General features: G+C 42.6%; 1 protein-coding gene across 4 annotated transcripts in view; it reads right to left on the bottom strand.

Annotated features, from left to right (window-relative positions):
• LOC109899508 (sickle tail protein homolog) overlaps window positions 1-24418 on the bottom strand; it is a 174774-nt gene that overhangs the window by 109242 nt on the left and 41114 nt on the right. The window contains exon 1 of one of the 4 annotated variants that reach the window (XM_031835971.1): window positions 7192-7426. The exons of 2 other annotated variants lie outside the window; for them this stretch is intronic. The gene's annotated coding sequence lies outside the window, so the exon portion shown is untranslated. Of the gene's footprint in view, window positions 1-7191; window positions 7427-24418 lie in introns of those variants that run through there. One more of the 4 variants, XM_031835972.1, reaches the window with a different exon arrangement.

The following is a 24418-nucleotide window of genomic DNA, read 5'->3' as shown; positions in this document are numbered from 1 at the left end:
CTCGATATTGCAATTTTTAGGGAGAGCCATAGGGCTCTGGTCAAAAGTAGTGCACTATATAGAGAATAGGGTGCCATTTGTGACGCAGGCGTTGAGTGTTGTCATAAAAAGGCTAACAACCCCAAAAGAGAGACAGTGGGCCAGTTTCCTCCAACTCTCTGAGTAAGTCAGGTAGCTGAAAAGCCCCAGAATAACCCAGCATTACACTAACTTCCTGTGTATTTCATGCTATGGCGGCAGCAATGTAAACAGTAAGCCCAGGAAACGCTTTCAAGAAGAGCGGAGAGTGTAATATGGGGTGCTTCCCAAATAGCAGTCAATTCCCTATATAGTGCACTACTTTTGAGCAGGGCCCATAGGGTGCCATTTGCGATGGAGCCATGGAGGCCTGTCAGGGTAATTATAAATACCACTGTGATAATGAGTTATTAGCGTATGATCACTGACGAGGACAGAGTACAACATGAAAAGACAACATCTGAGGTATTTTTCTGAAAAACGATTTACGGTGGCAGAATTTCATCCATACTGTATTTATTCGGATTAGCTGACGTTTAATACCCAAACGTCGAACTAAAGACTTATCTTAATTAACAACTTCATAAGAGCAGATGCAGCTCCCCAGTTCTCAGAAACAGAACGCTTGTGTCCCAAATGGCAGCATATTCCCGATAACATTTTGGGCCCTGGTCAACAGTAGGACACTATAAAGGGAATAGGCTGCCATTTTAGACAGAGGTAAATACTCGAAACAAGGATGGAAAGAAGCGAAGGCAAATAGATGTCCAATTAAACCACCATAATGGGAAGGGCACATCAAGGGCTTATCACAATGTTCACCAGCTCATTAATTAGACACTCATTCTGGTTATCATAGGGACGCTCTTCAGCTCGTTTCATCTGTATCTATGAGGGGGCCTCCCGAGTGATTCAGCGGTCTAAGGCACTCCATCGCAGTGCTTGAGGTGTCACTACAGCCCGGATTCCTTGTGGCGGGTCGGGCACCTGCAAGCTGACTTCGGTCACCAGTTGTACGGTGTTTCCTCCGACACATTGGTGCGGCTGGCTTCCGGGTTAAACGAGCAGTGTGTCAAGAAGCAGTGCGGCTTGGCACGGTCGTGTTTCGGGGAGAACGCATGGCTCTCGACCTTCGCCTCTCCCGAGTCCGTACAGGAGTTGCAGAAATGGGACGAGACTGTAACTACCAATTGTTTCAATATCTGTTTTTGCATGTGCATTGATTGATGAATTAACCTTATTCTACTCAAATATAAATATCATACATTTTTCTAAACTATAGCCATCTTTTACTTGGATTTATTGCACCAGATGTTTCAAATACTCTCATATCTTAATCTTCCCAATCCTGGCAGTCATTCTGAGCGCAGGTTGCAGGTGAATAAAAACATTCACATTTATCCCCACTCTAGCTGGATTCCAATAGGAATTACACACCACTTTGCATGCCATCATAATGAGACTTGCAGGCCTAATGTGGCCTGTAAACTATGAGCTTCACGCCACTGAAATAAAACTCTTTAAAACTAAAGAAGGCCTTGTGAAATATGAATTGTCTTAAATATTTACATTTGAATGACAAAACATTTACTGTGGATCTGCCTTGGTGAAGGCCTCAGGTCTGTACATTAATGAATGCAACAAACATGTCTCCTTTGCTAGCAAACACAGCCTTCGATGGAACCGGTAACTTCAATCGAAAGGCACCCTGGGAAATAATCAATTAAAGCTTAAAACCCTACAGCAGGGCTATTCAATTCCGGTCCTGGAGGGTCAAAAACATTTCTGGTTAGGTTTTTGTATGGTTCTTTAAAGAACTATCCCATTTATGGTTCTTCAGAGACTTTAAAATGGTTCTCCTATGGCATCGCTCTCAAGAACCTTATTTGGTTCCAAATTGCACCTTTATTTTCGAGACCGTATATTTGCCTATGAGCATATAGAGAGCTGTAGATCGACGGACAAAGGGATCACACATGTATCCAGACAACTGGTTTCTGTGTGTTCAGACAGTGTGTCCTTTCACACACACCTGACCAGACCAGACCGGTCTCGTGTCTATAAAGTTAGAGTTAGAGCCGTGTCAGTGCTTGAGCCAAACTTTGCTCAGAGGGGGGAGAGGACAAAGTTTGCAATGGAATGTAAACAGTGCGAGGGTGAAGTGGGTAATAGAAGCCGAGAGTGTCAGTGGAGGCTGGTGTGTGTTCTCTGTTGGAGGGGGGAGAAATATTTGCCTTACCCCTACTGGAGGGGGAGGAGATAGGACGGGAGGCGAGGGGGGGGGTCAACAAATTACTTGTGGTGGAGTTTGATGAGGGGATAAGGTTGAGTGTGTGTGTGTGTGTGTGTGTGTGTGTGCGTAACGGATGTGAAACGGCTAGCTTAGTTAGCGGTGTGCGCTAAATAGCGTTTCAATCGGTGACGTCACTTGCTCTGAGACCTTGAAGTATTAGTTCCCCTTGCTCTGCAAGGGCCGTGGCTTTTGTGGAGCGATGGGTAACGATGCTTCGTGGGTGACTGTTGTTGATGTGTGCAGAGGGTCCCTGGTTCGAGCCCGAGTATGGGCGAGGGGACGGTTTAAAATTATACTGTTACATTGGTGCCGTGACCCGGATCACTGGTTGCCGCGGAAAAGGAGGAGATCAAAGGGGGGTGAGTGTAACGGATGTGAAACGGCTAGCTTAGTTAGCGGTGTGCGCTAAATAGCGTTTAAATCGGTGACGTCACTTGCTCTGAGACCTTGAAGTAGTAGTTCCCCTTGCTCTGCAAGGGCCGCGGCTTTTGGGGAGTGATGGGTAACGATGCTTCGTGGGTGACTGTTGTTGATGTGTGCAGAGGGTCCCTGGTTCGAGCCCGAGTATGGGTGAGGGGACGGTTTAAAATTATACTGTTACATGTGTGTGTGTGTGTGTGTGTGTGTGTGTGTGTGTGTGTGTGTGTGTGTGTGTGTGTGTGGGGGGGGGTGTTTGACGAGCATGTATTCAAAGACATTGACAATGATTAATCATTATTTTTTATTTAAATTTAACTAATAAATAACCAATTAAAGAATTCAAGCCAACAGTTGATGCTGGTCCAGTATGATCCAACTCCAATCCATTCTCTGGATGAGCCACATTTACTTACTCTCTTATAGAGGGCTGCTCTCTGCACTGCGCCATCCTAAAACACAAATTTCATATCTTGGCAGATTTTCCATTTGCTTATAGCCCAGCCCACACCACCATAGAATAAGAACTGCATTTTTCATATATGAATAATCCCTGTCATATCCAGCATATAGGCTCCTATAAACACCTTTAAATGCTGATGCCATACGGAATTCTCCACCATATTCCAACAGCAGAATGACAAAAGTGTGTGGAAGACTAAAGTTACCAAAAAATAAATTATTATTAATAATTACATAAATACATACACTGGAAATAACTAATGACATTTTGAAAGAGAGAGAAAACGACCATCAGTCAAACAAATATGGCTGTCTTCATGCCAGTCCTGTTTCCTTCTCTCCTGTCCAATTAAAACTGTTTCTTAACCACAGTACATTACCAGTATAGAACTCCACTGTGTATCTCATCATGTTTGTGTAAGCTTTTTCAGCATTTAAAATAACAGCTTCAGTCAAACTCATTTTCATTCCAAGGATTATTGTATTTGGCAGGATGTTGAATTACTAATAAAGGGTTAAGGTAAAGAGGGAAAATGCTATGTGATGATAAAAATCATTATTAGTTGAACTATAAGACTCTCCAACACCATTTTCTGCTGGCCTGTCAGTTTCCTGGCACGAGTCATTAAAATGTGGCCATTACGAGCTGACAGAGCTATTTCAACTGCATCCAAGAGGAACGCAAACCCCTTGGACTATTTGTGAAATGGGTACGGGCTTATCTTGGGTTCGTTGTAAGTGTGGACCGATAAGGTGCTCTCAAACATCGCAACGTTTTCTCAAAATTCACTCCTCCTGCAGCTAATGAAGTGTTTACCCTCCATTTTGCGCAAAAAGGAAACAACGTTTCAAACTATCCTCCACCTTCATTAATGAAATGATTTGGTTCACGATGAGGTCACTAAGCAGTTTGGGAGAAGTCAATTCATGTAATATGAGATTAAGAAGGAGATAATCCCTTATCATATCCACCGCAATTATACAAACTCTGTTTTTGCCAAAAAAGGACACCTCCCAGTCTGAACATCAGATGACGTGATGTAGTAACCCAACTCCAAAATCTCCTCCTAACAAGATATGAATCCGCCACTTAGATCTACCTGTGGTTGCCTACTGCCTATCTTCGGGTCGAGGTTCTCCTAAAAGTGCTTAGCCTTTGGGGCATCATCTTAAAGTCTTCAGTGGTGGCAATTACATTGACAGATTCATTGGTTGATTGAAGCTAAACCACCCTGGGATGCTTGCGGAGAATTCTGGAGGAGGAAGGCGCTACACCCCCTGCTACACACACACTCCTGCAAGAACCACACACACACACACACCTCCAATAACTTTATCCCAGGGAAGCGTTTTATCTTATCCAACGCTCCAACTCCAAATATGACCTGATATGAGAAGTCCTCTTACAGGGTTTGATCAAGCCTCAAATCCCAACGAGATCCGACATGACTGACTATGTTGGCTGATGGCCCAATGAGGACAGACGTTGCTGACAGCGTGGTGGAGAAACACCTAGTCAGAACCTACTGGTCCACATACTGCTGGGCCAGGTGTGTTTACATAGAGTGTAATCCCTCTAGACAGCCATCCAACTCCATAACCCCAGAACCTCATCAGCTGCTAGCTATGACCCAGTTTGGTGCTTGATCCAAGGCATGGCTGTGAAGTTAGGCACCCCTGGGACTTTCACTTGATGGAGCAGAGTCACGTGGTCAAGTACTTATTCAGTCAGGAATGACACTCGCATCATAATATCATAAAGGGGCAGACATCTGGTGTGAGGCGGCCATGATTGTGTTTCTGCTTGTGGACGTATGTTACTACCAAAATCACTGCCATTCCCTATGCTAGCACTTAAACAAATAGCTTGACAGGGTTCAACAGACAGCAAACGCCTTGCATTAGACCTAATACAAGTTTTCACCTGCTGTTTTCCTTTGAATAAATGGGTATCAATCTGCAGCATCAGCAAAGAGCGGGCAAGAGTAAACCTGTGAGACTGCAGCAAATTTAGCATCGTCTGGCAGCAGACAGCAGTAAGATGAAGGACGGGGTTTGGGATGGGGTCCAAGCTCATCTGTCTTTGCGAGCTGACATTCCTCTCCGATGTGTTTACCGACCCTGCCCACGGGGAGTCGGGGCTTGATAAACGCACTGCTGAGAAAGATGGAACAAATCTCACATCTCACCACAGGCAACGTTTCAGCATATTCAAACAGAAAGTGTATGGAACGTATTGCAATCAGAAGACGTTCAGTCCGCGTTTTCAGTCTATTTTGACAAATCTCTATCGGTTACCTGTCCGAATTCTAAAATGTAATTTATTGTTTTTAGAGAAAGACATATTTAGCGAATTCAACTTGCCCGATGAACAAAACAGTCGTTGGTTCTGAATCTGTCGCCTCTAAAGCAGTAGAAAAACAACGGCACTAAAAGAGAAAGAGGTTATCAAGAAACCTAGTAGAGTGATGCTTTGCCAATCAGTTTTATTCGATTACTTCATCCAAACAGAAGGTCCAGCTTCATTATGGTGCATCATGGTCATTTACCGAAATAACCGAAAGAAAGGGAGGAAAAAAACAGATTTTACTGTGTAGACTTTGATTTTGAAGTGCGATTCAGATCAAACATTTACGTGTAAATGCCTGTGAAAAACTTTGATATTCCGTAAGGGTTCTGCTTGGGCGAGCGGCCCAACAACTCCAGATGCGAATCTACTTAAACTTGTGGAAAACTCAAAAAAAGTCCCTAGGTATCACGAAGCCAGCCTGGAAAATAGGCTTCTGCTTTTCAAACCCACAGCAAAAATACTGGACATAACACGCCAGTTAAAGCAAATGCTATGGTAGGCCTAAAACCGAAAGGTTGCTGGTTTGAATGCCTGAGCCGCCCAGGTAAACAAATCTACCGGTGTGTGCCCTTGAGCAAGGCACTTAACCCTAATTGCTCTGGATAAGAGCATCTGCGAAACGACAGCAATACTGACATGCTCTACCCCACCAACAAATAGCTCCCGTTTATCACAGCACATCAAGCATTACACTGTAGCAGATCAACGTGACGTGCGGCTAGAATGACGTCTTTTGAAGTTGCACAGTGACACCGACGTTCACTTTGAAAATAAGAGTGCAACCCATTTCCCCAACGGGGCTTCAAAAGCTTATTTGATCCAGAGAGCCAGCAGCATTCCCAGACATGGTCAAAATCTAAATAAATCTCACACACAATTATCCACATCTTCCTAATAAAGAATAAGGAATATCTCTCCGAAGGGATCTTGAAAAAGCAGCTGAGAAGCATAAGAAAATCTAAATGAAAACTAATACAATGCAGAAGCTGTTCACAAAGTTTCCAGATCGGCTATGATTTGAAAAGAGGGAGGGAGGGAGGGAGGAAAGGAGGGAGAGTGGGTGAGCTTGAGGGCAGTGTTGATCAAGCGACCGTGACGTAACATCGCCTACAATACATGTCAACTTCAGCCTCTCTCGTTTGTATGACCACAAAACACTCCTTCACCATCAGTCTCATTAGACACACACAGATACATACACGTGATACTCCCTCCGACTTCCCCACCAACTTCACACAGCTAACGATTGCCTATATTCCATAGCACCACACAACAGAAACAGACAACAGTCTCTTGCAAACAGAGGGAAAAACACATATATATTTTGGGTTGTGATGGGGTGAGACGGTTAAAACTAAAGCTCATGAAGCATTTCTAAATTAAGGCAACATTCAAAGGATTATTTTTCAACAATGTGGAGGAGTTAGAAACATATCACAATGCAAAATCCGCTGGAAATGACAATCAGGAAAGTAGCAGAAGTACAGAACAGCTTAAGTAAAGTCACACAAGCCCGGAACTTGTCAGGTTGTCCACCTCTTACACTGGTCTGTCTGTGAGCTATGTGTGTAAGCGAGTGTGTGTGTGAGTGTGTGTGCGGGTGAATACGTGTGTGTGCGCTGCGTGCACATATAGAGATGAAGCTACTCACCCTCCCTCTCTGGTGCTCTGTCAAACGTCTGAAAGCAAACGGGACAACCGTATGGGAGCAGCGAACCTCACACAGACAAAAAGACACACACACACTCTGCAGTAGAAAACATTTCCTTCTCCGTGTGGCTCTGTCTACACACTTCCACTGTTCCTCCCTCCCTCTTTCTTTCTCTCCCCTCCCTCGTTCCCTCGCTTCGACACTTCCTGGGCTGTGTGTTAATGCTGGCCCCACTCTCCCCCTCCCTCAGCAAACAGCCATTGTTCAACTTGGATATGTGCGGGACTGTGTCTGTCTGCCCTCTTGAATAAGGTTTGTGTAACCTCTTGCCACTTTCCAGAATTGAGAGAGAGAGAGAGAGAGAGAGAGAGAGAGAGAGAGAGAGAGAGAGAGAGAAAGAGAGAGAGAGAGAGGAAGAGAGAGAGAGAGAGGAAGAGAGAGAGAGAGAGAGAGAGAGAGAGAGAGAGAGAGGCTAAAGGAAAACACGTGGATGACTTCCTGCTGGGTTGTCCTACTGAGACACACATTTTTAGAGTGGAGAGAGGACTCAAGAGATGAAGGGAGGGGGTATAAAAGGGTGGGGGTGTGCTGGAACTTTCTCTCTTAATCCCACAGTTTGCTGTTACAAACCACACCGAGGCTTGGCCCATTCAAGGCTGACTGATCTCCAGGCTCAGTCTCAAAAACAAGGCGTCTGCTCCGAGATCTGGCTAATACCTCCACCCTCCTCTCTCTAACCCCAATCCAACCCACAGCATACCCCCTACCACCCCATCCTAGCCCCTGAAAAGCAGGGGAGGGGGAGAGGCAAGGGGGGGCGAGTCGACGAGAGAGAGGTGAGAGAACACAGGTTGATAGAAGTACCACCAGGAGACTGTGTGTGCACCCCAAATGGCACTCTATTCCCTATTTACTGCACTACTTTTGAACAGGACCGATACAGTTCTGGTCAAAAGTAGCACACTATATAGGGTCCCATTTGGGATACATATTTGTTGTTGGTGCTATTGTTGTTAACTGAGTAATCTACACATGACAGGAACACATCATCATTTATTAGTATATTGAGCTCGTTGACTGTAAAAAATAAGAACATGAATTGAAAGAATTCTAATTTCCAGCTTTCATGATGGTCCACAGTAGCTCCAACCTCAAATGTTCAGTTTTCCTTATTCATGGTGTAGCTTAGTACAATATGATGAGTTTTAAAGTTGTGCTGGAACATGTCTGGAGTTTAAGAGTATTAGCAGATCCCCTCTTCACAATCCGTTTCATCCAGACAGTACCTCACCCTCCTCTTCCTATCATTCCTTTCCTTTCTTATCCTTTCCTCACCTCACCGCTTCCATCTTCTCCCCCTTCATATACCCATCTCTCCCTTTCTCACACTCTAATAAAATGCTTAGTTAAAGACAAACTCATTTGGGTAAATCTTGGACAAACGTTGGGTTATTTTGACCCAGCCTGTTGAGTCACTTAGTTGGGTTGTTGGGTTATTGATGCAGGGATAAGAAGCTTTGACCCACCGGGTCAGATGAGATGAGAAGACTTGAGACATGGCTAAGTAGGGGAGTGGCTTTCAAATAGTTTTTTTGGGGGGGACCACCCGTGAATGTAAATGTCATTCTGGTTCATGCTGTTTTGTATTGTCATCACAGGTTAAGGTTGAGCACTGACACGTTTGTAGCGTTTATGAGGCTTACACAAGACTATTTAAGTGCCTGTGCATATACCAATGTTGGGAGAGTTATCACTTTGTTATAATAATGTTATTAAATGTAAAACATTTATGAAACATAAATTTGCAGTGTAAAAATGTACCATGATGAACTATAATGACATTTACTCTCACAGGTGGCCAAAAATATCTCATGGAAAGCTAATTGACCCCACTGGCTGGATCAAAATAACCCAACGTGTGTTCTGTTCACTATTTACCGAGCGCTGGGTTGTTTTTAACCCAGCATTTTTTAGAGTGCACTCTCATCTTCCCATTACATCCCCTCCTCTCATCTCTTCTCCTCTCCTCTTCTCATGCCCACTCCTCTCTCCAGGTCAGACTCAGAGCCAGGCTGGAAAACCACACAGTCACATCAGGTTTCCTTCATCATGCAACAGTGACGGCCGGCTCTGGAAACATTCATCATGTTTAGTCTGAGCACCATGTGTTGGAGCTGAGGGGAGGGGGCTGCATGCTATCCTGGTGTCCTGAACGCTACTGCCTCATCTTTGCCGATTTGATTGATCATTTTCATGTTAAAGTTAGGCCTATTTTGGCTGGCAACTGGCTATATGTTTAAAGATAAGAAGTTGTTACAAGCATTGCCTTCAATATCATGGGATGAATATGTAACATATTCTGGCAAATGCAGTAGTATATTTATGAGGAAGAACAGGGCTACCTGGCTGGCGATGAGCACACTGCAGGCAGGCTGCCCTTCAAAGTGATGGCGCGGTGCAGACAGAACATGCTTGCCATCTGATCCTGCAACCTCTGCTACAAGGAGGCTGAATGATTTAGCTTTCTCTGGACGCTAGAGAAGTGAGAAGTGTTACAGCCTTACTCAAAAACATATTAAATCCCCCCCCATCAATCTACACACAATACCCCATAATGACAAAGCAGCAGCTACTCTTCGTGGGGTCCAGCAAAATTAAGGCAGTCTATACAATTTTAAAAACATGACAATGCATTCACAGATTTCACAACACACTGTGTGCCCTCAGGTTGCTACTCCACCACTACCACATATCTACAGTACTAAATCCATGTGTATATATAGTGCGTGTGTGTGTGTGTGTGTGCGTATGCATGTGTCTGTGCCAATGTTTGTGTTGCTACACAATCCCCGCTGTTCTAATTTTACTGCCTAAGTCAGTTACTTGATGTGGAATAGAGTTCCATATAGTCATGGCTCTATGTAGTACTGTGTGCCTCCCATAGTCTGTTCTGGACTTGGGGACTGTGAAGAGACCTCTTGTAGCATGTCTTGTGGGGTATGCATGGGTGCCCGAGCTGTGTGCCAGTAGTTTAGACAGACAGCTCGGTGCATTCAACATGCTCGGTGCATTCACCTCTCATAAATAAAAGTAGTGATGAAGTCAATCTCTCCTCCACTTTCAGCCAGGGGAGATTGACATGCATATTATTAATATTAGCTCTCTGTGTACATCCAAGGGCCAGCTGTGCTGGGCCAATTGCAATTTTCCTAAGTCCTTTTTTGTGGCACCTGACCACACGACTGAACAGTAGTCAAGATGCGACAAAACTAGGGCCTGTAGGACCTGCCTTGTTGATAGTGTTGTTAAGATGACAGAGCATCACTTTATTATAGACTTCTGCCCATCTTAGCTACTACTGCATCAAAATGTTTTGACCATGACAGTTTACAATCTAGGGTTACTCCAAGCAGTGTAGTCACCTCAACTTGTTCAATTTCCACATTATTTATTACAATATTTATTTGAGGTTTAGGGTTTAGTGAGTGTTTTGCTTCAAATACAACGCTTTTAAGTTTTGGAAATATTTAGGGATAACTTGTTCCTTGCCACCCACTCTAAAACTAACTGCAGCTCTTTGTTGAGTGTCGCAGTCATTTCAGTTGCTGTATAGTGTTGAGTCATCCGCATACATAGACACTCTGGCTTTACTCAAAGTCAGTGACATGTCGTTGGTAAAACATTTTAAAAGCAATGGGCCTAAACAGCTACCTTGGGTAATTCCTGATTCTAACTGGATTATTTTTGAGAGTTTTCCATTAAAGAACACCCTCTGTGTTCTGTTAGACAAGTAACTCTTTATCCACATTATAGCAGGGGGGGGGGGGGGTGTAAAGCCATAACACATATGTTTTTCCAGCAGCAGACTATGATCGATAGTGTCAAAAGCTGCACTAAAGTCTAACAAGACAGCCCCCACAAAAATTGTATCATCAATTTCTCTCAGCCAATCATCAGTCGTTTGTGTAAGTGCTGTGCTTATTGAGTGTCCTTCCTTATAAGCATACTGAAATTCTGTTGTCAATTTGTTTACTGTGAAATAGCATTGTATCTGGTCAAAAATATTTTTTTCCAGAAGTTTACTAACAGGCTGATTGGAAGCGGAAAAACTTTAGGTTTAAATTGAAGATGTGGCAAATAGGAGTGGCAATATCGTCTGCTATTATCCTCAGTAATTTTCCATCCAGATTGTCAGACCCGTTGGTTTGTCATTGTTGATAGGCAAGAATATGTTTTTCACCTCTTCCACACTGACTTTACGGAATTCAAAAGTACAATTCTTGTCTTTCATAATTTGGTCTGATATACTTGGATGTGTAGTGTCAGCATTTGTTGCTGGCATGTCATCCCTAAGTTTGCTTATCTTGCCAATGAAAAAGTCATAAAAGTAGTTTGTAGGCTTTGTGATGAATGAGCCATCTAATTCAATGAATGAAGGAGCCGAATTGTCCTTTTTTCCCAAAATGTAATTTAAGGTGCCCCAAAGCTTTTTACTATCATTCTTTATATAATTTATCTTTGTTTCATAGTGTAATTAATTTGTATTTTTATTTAGTTTAGTCACATGACTTCTTAATTTGCCAATCAGTTGGGCTGCCAAACTTAATTGCCATTCCTTTTGCCTCATCCCTTTCAACCATACAATTTTTCAATTCCTCATCAATCCAAGGGAATTTAACAGTTCTTACAGTCATTTTCTTAATGGGTGCGTGCTTATTAGTAAGTGGAAAAATTTGTTTCATAAATGTGTCAAGTGCAGCGTCTGGTTGCTCCTCATTACACACAACAGACCAGCAAATATTCTTTACATCATCAACATATGGATCACGACAAAACTTATTGTATGACCACTTATACCGTATATTAGGACCAGCATTTGGAACGTTGGGTTTTCCTAGATACAGTATGGCTATTATATTGTGATCATTACATCCTATGGATTTGGATACTGCTTTAAAACAAATATCTGCAGCATTAGTAAAGATGTGATCAATACATGTTGATCATTTAATTCCTGTGCTGTTTGTTACTACCCAGGTAGGTTGACTGACAACATGAACCAGGTAACAGGCACTGGTCACAGTTTGACGTTTTTTCCTGAGTGGGCAGCTTGATGATAGCCAGTCAATATTTAAATCACCCAGAAAACATACTTCTCTGTTGATATCACATACATTATCAAGCATTTCACACATATTATCCACATACTGACTGTTAGCACTTGGTGGTCGATGGCAGCTTCCCACAAAAATGGGCTTTAGGTGAGGCAGATGAACCTGTGGCCATATTACTTCAACAGTATTTAACATTAGATTGTCTCTAAGCTTTACAGGAATATGGTTCTGAATATAGACCGCAACACCGCCTCCGTTGGCATTCCTGTCTTTTCGGTAGATGTTATAACCATGTATTGCTACCACTGTATCATCAAAGGTATTATCTAAGTGAGTTTCAGAGACAGTCAGAATATGAATGTCATCTGTTAAAAGCAAGTTATTGACTTCATGGACCTTGTTCTTAGGCTACATATGTTAATATGGGCTATTTTTAGCACTTTTCTGGGTTGCGTGATTGTTTTTAATGCTTTACTGGGAAGATTATCAGAGGTAGACTTAGTCATGTTTTTTACATTGGAGCTGATAGTGCAGGGTGAGCTGCATAAAGTGGTCTTCCTACTGTTGCACGCCGCCTCAGTGCTAACAGTGTAACTCTGGTTTATAGGCTCATGATTACTGCTTACAATAGCTGTAGGATAAACAGATGTATTCGATGCAATTAGGGGTACATAAATTAAATTACTTACATTGTGTTTGCCAATGACCCCAAGATCATGTACATTTGATGCAGCATTATGACAACTCATTGTCACAATGGTAGGGATTAACTGAGCTGGTCTTGGATCATTTACCAGTCATTGTTTCAACGCAGCCATGAAATGAGTGAACAGAGTCCAGGAGCCAAGATCATTTGGATGGACTCCATTATTCCTGTAGAGTATCTTCGGTTTCCAGAAGGTGTCAAAGTTATCAATAAAAGTGACTCCAGCAGTGCTACAGTAGTCTTTTACCCAGATGTGTAATGCCAGAAGTCTGCTGAATCTTTCACACTGGTCTTGAAATGATTGTCAATTTTTTCGAGTCTTTTAATGCTAGAATCAGTTCTTTAAAATCCATTTTCAAATCTTCCAAGCTAGCCCTCCTGATGTTGTTTGACCCCACATGGACTACGACAGTGTCAACTCCCGGCATCCGTGGTAGAACAGTCGGAAGCAGCCTTGTTATGTCCTGTACTCGTGCTCCTGGGTAGCACAGGGTTTTTGCCTTGGGGACTGAGATGTTTCTCACCATTTCATCACCGTCTGGCGAGGCTGGGAGCTCTGAGGATCTGAACCCGAGGGAGAAGACATTGGAGAGGGAGACAGAGCTGAGGACGAAGACGCAGGTACCTCCGGATCCGATCTTGATTGGGAAGCCACCAAGGACTAAGGCACCGGAACCTCTGGATCCAGGGCGGCAAAGCTGTTTCTGTCATGTGCCTTTTTGCCACTCTACCACAAAGGTCTTATTGGTGGAGTGCTGCAGAGATGGTTGTCCTTCTGGAAGGTTCTCCCATCTCCACAGAGGAACTCTGGAGCTCCTGAGCAAGGCCCTTCTCCCCCGATTGCTCAGTTTGCCAGGGCGACCACCTCTAGGAAGAGTCTTCCATTTAAGAATGATAGAGGCCACTGTGTTCTTGGGGACCTTCAATGCTACAGAGTTGTTTTGGTAACCTTCCCCAGATCTGTGCCTCGACACAATCCTGTCTTAGAACTCTACGGACAATTCCTTGGACCTCATGGTTTGGTTTTTACTCTGACATGCACTGTCAACTGTGGGACCTTATATAGACAGGCGTGTGCCTTTCCAAATCATGTCCAATCAATTGAATTTACCACAGGTGGACTCCAATCAAGTTGTAGAAACATCTCAAGCACGCCCCCAACTCAATCATCAAGTTTGCCGTCGACAGAACAGTAGTAGGCTTGATTACCAACAACGATGAGACAACCTAAAGGGAGGAGGTGAGGGCTCCTGGTGCCAGGAAAATAACCTCTCACTCAACGTCAACAAAACTAAGGAGATGATCGTGGACTTCAGGAAAGAGCAGAGGGAGCACCCCCCTATCCACACCGATGGGACCGCAGTGGAGGTGGAAAGCTTCAAGTTCCTTGGCGTACACATCACTGACAAACAGACAGTGTGGTGAAGAAGGCGCAACCCCGCCTCTTCAACCTCAGGAGACTGAAACATTTTTGGCGTAACACTTAAAACCCTCACAAACATTTACAGACGCACAATTGAGAGCATCCTGTTGGGCTGTATCACCGCCTAGAACGGCAACTGCACCGCCCGAAACCGCAAAGCTCTCCAGAGGGTGGTGCGGTCTGCCCAGCGCATTACCAGGGGCAAACTTCCCACCCTCCTGGACACATACAGCACCCGAGGACATAGGAAGGCCAAAAAGATAATCAAGGACATCAACAACCCGAGCCACTGCCTGTTCACCCCACTATCATCCAGAAGGCGAGGTCAGTACAGGTGCATCAAAGCTGAGACCGAGAAGCTGACAAACAGCTTCTATCTCAAGGCCATCAGACTGCTAAAAAGCCATCACTAGCACATCAGAGCTGGCTGACTATAGACATAGATTAGGAATCACTGGCCACTTTTAGAAATAGATCACCACTTTAAAATAATGTTCCGTATCTAGCATTACTCATCTCATATGTATGAACTGCACTCCACACTATTCTACGGTCCCTTAGTCACTTTTAAATTGTGCTTACATATGGCATCACCCATTTGCTATGTATATACTGTTTTGTATTCTATACTACACCAGTGTCTGTTAAACAGCCATCCCCAGCACATCAGAGACTGCTGCCTATAGACATAGATTAGGAATCACTGGCCACTTTAAGGAAATGAAAAACTAGCCACTTTAATAATGTCTCTGCATCTTGCATTACTCATCTCATATGTGTAAACTGTACTCTATACTATTCTTAGTAACTTTAATTGTTTGTAAATATTTATCATCCATCTCATATGTATATACTGTACTCTATACTATGCCACTGTATCTTAGTCCAATGAAACAATTATACATTTTCATATCTTTATTGAACACACTGTGTAAACATTCACAGTGCAAGTTGGAAAAAGTATGTGAACCCTTGGATTTAATAACTGGCTGACCCTCCGTTTAGCAGCAATAACCTCAACCAAACATTTTCTGTAGTTACGGATCAGACCTGCACAACGATCAGGAGGAATTTTGGACCATTCCTCTTTACAAAACCATATCAGTTCAGCAATATTCTTGGGATGTGAACTGCTCTTTTGAGGTCATGCCACAGTATCTCAATCGGGTTGAGGTCAGGACTCTGACTGGGATGCTCCGAAAGGTGTATTTTCTTCTGTTGAAGCCATTCTGTTGTTGATTTACTTCTGTGTTTTTGTCATTGTCCTGTTGCATCACCCAACTTCTGTTGAGTTTCAATTGGTCGGACAGAGAGCCTTACATTCTCCTGCAAAATGTCTTGATAAACTTGGGAATTCATTTTTCCGTCGATGATAGCAAGCTGTCCAGGCCCTGAGGCAGCAAAGCAGCACCAAACCATGATGCTCCCTCCACAATACTTTACAGTTGGGATGAGGTTTTGATGTTGGTGTTCTGTGCCTTTTTTTCTCCACACATAGGGTTGTGTGTTCCTTCCAAACAACTCAACTTTAGTTTAATCTGTCCACAGAATATTTTGCCAGTAGCGCTGTGGAACATCCAGGTGGTCGTTTGCGAACCTCAGATGTGCAGCAATGTTTTTTTTGGACAGCAGTGGCTTCTTCCGTGGGGTACTCCCATGAACACCATTCTTGTTTAGTGTTTTACGTATCGTAGACTTGTCAACAGAAATGTTAGCATGTCCCAGAGATTTCTGTAAGTCTTTAGCTGACACTCTAGGATTCTTCTTAACCTTATTGAGCATTTGGCGCTGTGTTCTTGTAGTCATCTTTGCAAGACGGCCACTCCTAGGGAGAGTACCAACAGTGCTGAACTTTCTCCATTTATAGACAATTTGTCTTACCGTGAACTGATTAACATCAAGGCTTTTAGAGATACCTTTGTTACCATTTCCTGCTTTATGCAAGTCAACAATTCTTAATCTTAGGTATTTTGAGATCTCTTTTCTTCAAGGCATGGTTCACATCAGGCAATGCTTTTTTTTTTTTATAGGGCAGGGCAGCCTTAACCAACTCTAATCTTGTCTGATAGATTAGACTCCAGGTTAGCTGACTCCTGACTCCAATGAGCTTTTGGAGAAGTCATTAGCCTAGGGGTTCACATACCTTTTCCAACCTACACTGTGAGAGTTTAAATGATGTATTCAATATAGACAAGACAAATACAATCATTTGTGTGTTATTAGTTTAAGCACATTGTGTTTGTCTATTGTTGTGATTTAGATGAAGATTTTATGGCCAATTTATGCAGAAATCCAGGAAATTCCAAAGGGATCACATACTTTTTCTTGCCACTGTATATATATATATATTCTTAATCCATTCCTTACTTAGATTTACGTGTATTTTGAGTATATGTTGTGAAACTGTTAGATATTTCTTGTTAGATATTACTGCACTGTTGGAGCTAGATGCACAAGCATTTCGCTACACCCACAATAACATCTGCTAAACACGTACAGTGGGGCAAAAAAGTATTTGGTCAGCCACCAATTGTGCAAGTTCTCCCACTTAAAAAGATGAGAGAGGCCTATAATTTTCATCATAGGTACACTTCAACTATGACAGACAAAATGAGGGGAAAAAATCCAGAAAATCACATTGTAGGATTTTTTATGAATTTATTTGCAAATTATGGTGGAGAATAAGTATTTGGTCACCTACAAACAAGCAAGATTTCTGGCTCTCACAGACCTGTAACTTCTTCTTTAAGAGGCTCCTCTTATGTGACCAATAACATTTGATTTGACTTGAGCTCAATTTCGAGTCTCATTGCAAAGGGTCTGAATAGTTATGTAAATAAGGTATTTCTGCTTTTTATTTTTAATACAATTGCAAAAATGTCTAAAAACCTGTTTTCACTTTGTCATTATGGGGTATTGTTTGTAGATTGATGAGGGAAAGAATGTATTGACCTTCAGCTCCAAGTTCAAAATTGTTTCGCAAAATCCTTTACACAGCAGCTTCTGCGTTTAAAAAAAATATCTTGTGTCTCCGCTCCATTTGTTTGGGCTCTGCGGAGACTGAGGAGGGATGTTTGAGCACATGCCCCCCGCAAAACGTCTGTGCACAGACCTGGATTTCATCACTACCATTCTAGCACAGGTGGGTGGAGATGAGAGGAATAGATACCTGAGCTTTTATGTGTCAGTGTTTCCCCCCGCAACCATTGAACATATGAGACAAAAGGGCACGAGTACGTTGAGGAATTGTTGAAGCTCAGATGTTGACTCTGAGAGCTAGTGATTTATAAACCTCGGAGCAGGAAGGAAGTTGGATGAATGAGGATGATACACATAGCAGGGAGAGGGGGAGAAGACTCCTGGACGACATCCCAAATGGCACCCTATTCCTTATATAGTGCACTACTTACACCCAGGGCCCATACAGTCCATAGGAAAGTAGTGCACTATATAGGAAATAGTTTGCCATTTGGGACACAAACCCAGATGCCTCATCAAACAGGGAATCCGTTGACATCACTTTGTCTTCTGTACAAACACAAAAACAGGCCCCCCTCTCCTGTGCTTCCCGTTCCAAAGACTAATCCCCGCTGCCACATCCCTCCTCAGTCTCCGCAGAGCCCAAACAAATGGAGAGGAGACACAATATATCAGAAAAATATGGATTTTAACGAATGGAGAAAGAAGTTGGATGGTTACACCTGAAGCTGTTCAGTCATGTTATTCACACTGTTATTCAGGAGGTTCTGAAGACTCTCTCTGCTGCAGTCTCCTACAGAGCTAAGCATTCTGGGACACTAGTTGAATGAACCACCTGTTTCAGACTACTGACTGTCGCTGGCTGTGTTTGTGTGTGTGTGTGACTGTAGAGCAGCATCATTATGTCTCTGTTTTTAATGACTGTCTGCCTGCCCAGCTTCTCTCTCTCTCATACTCTCTCTCTCTCACACATGTAGTGCATTATTCCTTGATTATTATTAGATGCAGTTTGGAAGGCATCATTCCACTTGGCCAAAACAATGGGTGTAGTAGTAAGCAGAGATGTACTTCCTGTGCTGGAAAAAAGGGCACTGATCACCAAGGAAATAAAATCCCTAGAACGGGTGTCCCCATTCATGTCGATGGGTCTGTGATGGGAGGACCGGCGGCCATTTTGAACGAACCCATAGGAGTAAAGCAGATCCTATTTGTGATTTGGTGCACATCCACTCAGATCCTGCTCAAAGCCCCCAGACCTGCCTGACTTTGACTGTAATTTATTTCAAATCAGCCAAAGCCCCAGTGAGCCGCTCTCCTTTTTAAAAGCCCATTTCATGATCTCAAATGTGAGGCGGCAGTGGGAGAATTTGCCAGTAGCTACACTGGAGAAACAACATAATTTCAGAGTGCCTCAGGGGTAGGAGTCCAATACTGTGGAAGTGAAGGCCACTGTGATAAATTAAAGACCAAACCTATACTCTATTTAGTGTACTACTTTTGACCAGACCCCTATGGGTAGTAGTGCACTATGTAGGGGAAAGGGTGCCATTTGGGACCGACAGTATATTTTCCAAATACTCTGTGTAAGAATAATGACAGGCGCAATTAAATATGAAACAATTAAACTGTATGTTAATGCATCATATCCTGTAGTTGACCTTTGACACAATAACGCAAACAGTTAGTTTATTATACAGTCCTATTGCACACGCTCACAAACACATCTAAAAAAGACAGATTGGATGTGTGTGTGTGTGTGTGTGTGTGTGTGTGTGTGTGTGTGTGTGTGTGTGTGTGTGTGTGTGTGTGTGTGTGTGTGTGTGTGTGTGTGTGTGTGTGTGTGTGTGTTGGTTTCTGTTTTTCAGTCAGAGCAGTTCTGGACCCCTGTCTAAATCAATGTAAGCCTCCATGCCTGATGGGACCAATAGTCTAGTACAGTATGTTGATGGGATCATATAAGTAACTGAAATATTGTCCCCTGCGATGAAATCGGGTAGGGGACTGTGGATCTGTCTCTGTCCATTAGTATGTTTGTACAGTACGTTAGTCACACGTGATATCGTACTGGCCCAAATTTGATGTAACTTGGGTGAATTATGCGTCTTGCCATAGAGATCCGACATTTACAAATTACACTGACTGGTCCAAGGCGGAAGCTATAATAATGAACTGAAATGGGTAAGTCACACGCCATATCTCAATTGGCCAATGGGGGGCGCTGCTTTATTTGTGGGGGACAACATGTTTACTGTTGCCTCGTTTCTAACTGCATCATCTGCTTTGTATCTAACTGTGTTGTGTTCTGGCTAATACAACCAATTGCTTCAGGATCTTTCTCTGCAATCAGGGAATGTTTCATAAGATGCTCGACTGGTGCAGATGTGTTGTGAACGGCATCATCAGCACTGTTCTTATCTAAAGTCAGCCTTACGTAATGGGAACATTTGATCTCATACGACCAGACAGAACGTGGACAAGGACTAACTGGAATAACAGAGCCTGACTAGCCACAGACCCATAGCATAAAGTAGGGGAATTGGGGTCAGCTTTAATAAATCACATGATTGGAGGGAAGATAGGGCTCCACCATGGAAGCCTGCTTTATGTTGGCGGAGCCCCAAATGGCATCATATTCCCTACATTGTTAACCAGAGCACCATTATGGATACTGAGCAAATAGGCACTGGAACAGTGCAATAGAACGGAATGTTTGATCTTAATAAAGTGGTGATGTGTCCGTGGGTGTGTGTTTGTGTTAACATGAAAGCAGCAGGTATCCTAGTGGTGAAGAGCGTTGGGCCAGTAACTGGAAGGTTGCTAGTTTGAATCCCTGAGCTGACTAGGTGAAAAATCAGATGATGTTCCCTTGAGCAAGGCACTTAACCCTAAGTGTGCCTGTAAGTTGCTGTGAATAAGAGTGGTGTGTGTGTGTGTGTGTGTGTGTGTGTGTGTGTGTGTGTGTGTGTGTGTGTGTGTGTGTGTGTGTGTGTGTGTGTGTGTGTGTGTGTGTGTAAGTGTGTGTGTGTGTAAGTGTGTGACTGTCCCTTAGGGAAGCTGTAGGCTTGTTATCAGGGGTGTGTCAAACAGATGCTGTGGTGAGTGATAGTGTTGACCTCTACAGCTCTCTAAAGACTTTCTCACCCTGGATACAACACCCTAACACCCTGGGCTGCATGTCATCACCCTGTTGGTCAGTCACTCACTGTCCATCCTTACTGTCCCTCCTCAAACCCTACAGCCATCTCATGTCCCAGCTCTCTAGAAAACAGGGATATCATCCCAAATGGCACCCTATTCCCTACATTGTGCACTACATTTGACAAGAGCCCTATGACTTAGAATGGACCCTATTTCCAGAATTGTCTACCCAGCTAGCACATCTGATCCTTGGAAGTTGTGGGAACGTATGTTTTTTGGTTTCACATTGGTTGTGGGAATGAAGCCATATGTTTCCTGACCGGTTAAACCAACGTTTTTTGTTTTTTACTTTCTGAGAACAGAAGTGAAAATGTTGCCTGAACTGGGAAGGTTTATTTTTAGGTTGCATGGAGGTTCTGATAACTTAAGTGTGTTCTGGTGTGTTGGCCGCGCCTACTAATTGGCTTCACCTGATCTTAATGAGTGCTTGTTACCTCGGAAATGGGGTCTGTTTGAATAGATAAGATGTACAGTATTGTAAGCAGTAAAAAAAATACCATGCTAGCTCCCTCCTGGTGGCGCAGTGGACTAGTTCCATGCGTAAACAAGAGAAAGGTGTTGGTTTGAATCTCACTGATGCTGTGTCACAATAAAATGTTATATTTGTGCTTGGAGTTAAATAGCTAGCAGTGTTATTAAAAGTTTCATTTAAACATTCAGTGAAGTGTTCTAAGAAAGCTATTTTTTAAACTCAAAATAACATATAATTTCTGATATCAGAGCATTCATAAAACCTCCCAGGAAAACATTCAAGGAAACAAAGTTAACAAGATAGACGCGTTTTTAAATAAAATTCTTAGAATGTTCTCTGAACATTACTAAAGTTTTCTTGTGTTTTTTTTATGGTAAGTCTCTGAACAATTTGAGAACATGACTTTAAATAGAAACCTGGAGAAATCTGTAGGAAATGTGATGCTGAAGTACTGAAATTCCCACAGAAGAACATTGTTTCTTTACGTTCTTGGAACAATTTGAAAATATGATTTTAAATAGAACTATGAGGAAACCTGTAGGAAACCTTATGCTGAAGTACTAAAATGTTTATAAAATAAATACAATTCTTAACGTTCTCTGAACTATTTGAGAACATTCCCAATGTCAAACCAGTTGGAGAATTTTCCAAGAACATTACCAAAATTGAAATGAAATGTAACCATGTTTGAACTTTTAGGAAACATCCTGTTAAAGCAATTAAATAACTTTTTGGGGGGTCAAGTTCCTTAAATGTGCTGAGAATGTTTCAAAGCTTATCCTGCACCATTCCCAGCAAGTTGTGGGAAGGTTGTATGCAAAATAACCATAGGACAACCATGCTCTCACCAAGCGCTAAGAAACATATGGTTCTCAGAAAATGATGTGCTAGCTGGGTTCTTGATCATATTGCAGCTCAAAGTCTATCAGCTGAGATGAGTACTGTAGGTACTCTCGGACAGCATGGTTCAATATCATGTTGACATTGGCTATGATCAATGTAGTTGCTTTGTTATTGAGTGATTGGCAGGTGCTCGATCCGATTCCTAGCCTCTACTAAGTCTCTACTCTTTTTAGAGTCCACATTGATATTCTAATTTATAATTAAGGACTTTTTGAGGATTTTTGTGATTTCTTTTAATGAAGAGCTTCAAGTCCACTGGGAAAGTATATTAAAGTATATGTTTTGGTCATTACATTATCTATTTATTTATCTATTTAATTGAGGGAAGGTCACAATGCCCATTAACGTATAGGTTGTGGCTGAATAAGCATTCCAAATACACTACATGACCAAAAGTATGTGGACACCTGGTCGTTGAACATCTCATTCCAAAATCATGGGCATTAATATGGAGTTTGTTTCCCCTTTGCTGCTATAACAGCCTCCACTCTTCTGGTAAGGCTTTCCACTAGATGTTGGAACATTGCTGTGGGGACTTGCTTTAATTCAGCCACAATAGCATTACTGAGGTTGGGCACTGATGTTGGGCGATTAGGCCTGGCTCGCAGTAGATGTTCCAATTCATCCTAAAGGTGTTTGATGGGGTTCAGATAAGGGCTCTGTGCAGGCCAGCCGAGTTCTTCCACACTGATCAACAAACCATTTCTGTATGGACCTCGCTTTGTGCACGGGGCATTGTCATGCTGAAACAGGAAAGGGCTTTCCCCAAACTGTTGCCACAAAGTTGGAAGCACAGAATAGTCTAGAATGTCATTGTATGCTGTAGCATTAAGACTTACCTTCACTGGAGCTAAGGGGTCTAGCCCGAACCATGAAAAACAGCCCCAGACCATTATTCCTCATCCACCAAACTTTACAGTCACTATGCAATGGGGCAGGTAGCGTTCTCTTGGCATCCGCCAAAACCAAGTGGTGAAGTGTGATTCATCACTCCAGAGAACGTGTTTCTACTACTCCAGTCCAAAGGCAGCGAGCTTTACACCACTCCAGCCACATGGTGATCTTAGGCTTGTGTGTGGCTGTTCGGCTATGGAAACCTATTTCATGAAGCTCCCAACGAACAGTTATTGTGCTGACGTTGCTTCCAGAGGCAGTTTGGAACTCGGTAGTGAGTGTTGCAACCGAGGAGAGACAATGTTTTATGCACTACTAGGACAGACAAGTATTATTTTTTGCACTAGGACAGCCAACGAGTGTGGCTGAAATAGCCAAATCCACTCATTTGAATGGGTGTCCACATACATTTGTATATATAGTGTAGCTAGCCCGTTAGTCAGCCATAATCAAAGTAATTGAGGTTACAGCATGTTTAGGCTACTGCAATGCATAATCATAAACTCGGCCTATGTAATAGTATCCCAATATAAGTTCCTCCTTTAGAGGAATCCAAACTTTTAGTTGTCATTGTGCATTGTTCTCTGTAATGCATATTTCATGACAAACGTGTTGGTTTTTGTCTGATTCTTCTGAGTGCAGTCCTGGCAGACAGCTACAATATTTTATATTTGTAAGAGAGAACTTGAAGTGAGAAGGAGAAGTATCTTCTCAAGCTTCCCCTGGATTGATCAGGGTAGCTTGAGATACCAGACAGCTGCCAGATCATCTAATGTTTTGCATTCTTACTTGACATCTGCAAATACTATAAATTATTCATCGGTTACACCTCTGCTTTTTCAGATAAACGGACAGATGTCTTCTCCCTCTGTAGGAGACTACCTCTGAAATCCTTAAACATCTCTCCATGGTGAACATCTTGAAATAAACTATCCTCTTTGCTGATAGAGAAAAAGTGAATGTCCACTGTTGGGATTAACACAGTACAGTCATTTGTCTTTTATAACTAACTTGTTTCCTGAATATTCAAACAAGTTTCGTCTAATGAACATGTGCCATTTTATTGCCATATTGGATCAGGAGACAGCCAAGTTAAGCCAAATGGGATGCAACAACAACATTGGAGGAGGGTAGGTCTACTTGGCAGACACTCACTGTTTAACATCTGAACTCACAACACAATTGAACTCAGTCTCACTGAAAGAGACATTGTCTGATTCTCCAGTCAGGGCTGTATGCATGTGTTGTTTCACTGGCATTCCTCTCCTTAGAAGATACTTGTATATCTCAAATAGCACCTTATTCCCTATATAGTGCACTACTTTTACACTGTAAAACATTTCCTTTAAAATTTACAGTAACTTACTAGCAGAAATGAGCCAGTAAATTACTGTAAATTATATTACAGTACAGCTACTATAATTCATTTTACGGTAATCAATTTTACGGTACCAACAATGTTACTGTAATCTAATTTACAGTATATTGCTGGAATTACCCATGACGTGACATATTACCCAGTGTTCTTTGCAAATTTT

The sequence above is a fragment of the Oncorhynchus kisutch genome, linkage group LG11, assembly GCF_002021735.2.
Source record: "Oncorhynchus kisutch isolate 150728-3 linkage group LG11, Okis_V2, whole genome shotgun sequence".
Classification (NCBI taxonomy): domain Eukaryota; kingdom Metazoa; phylum Chordata; class Actinopteri; order Salmoniformes; family Salmonidae; genus Oncorhynchus; species Oncorhynchus kisutch.
This window is presented reverse-complemented; position numbering and strand designations above follow the sequence as displayed.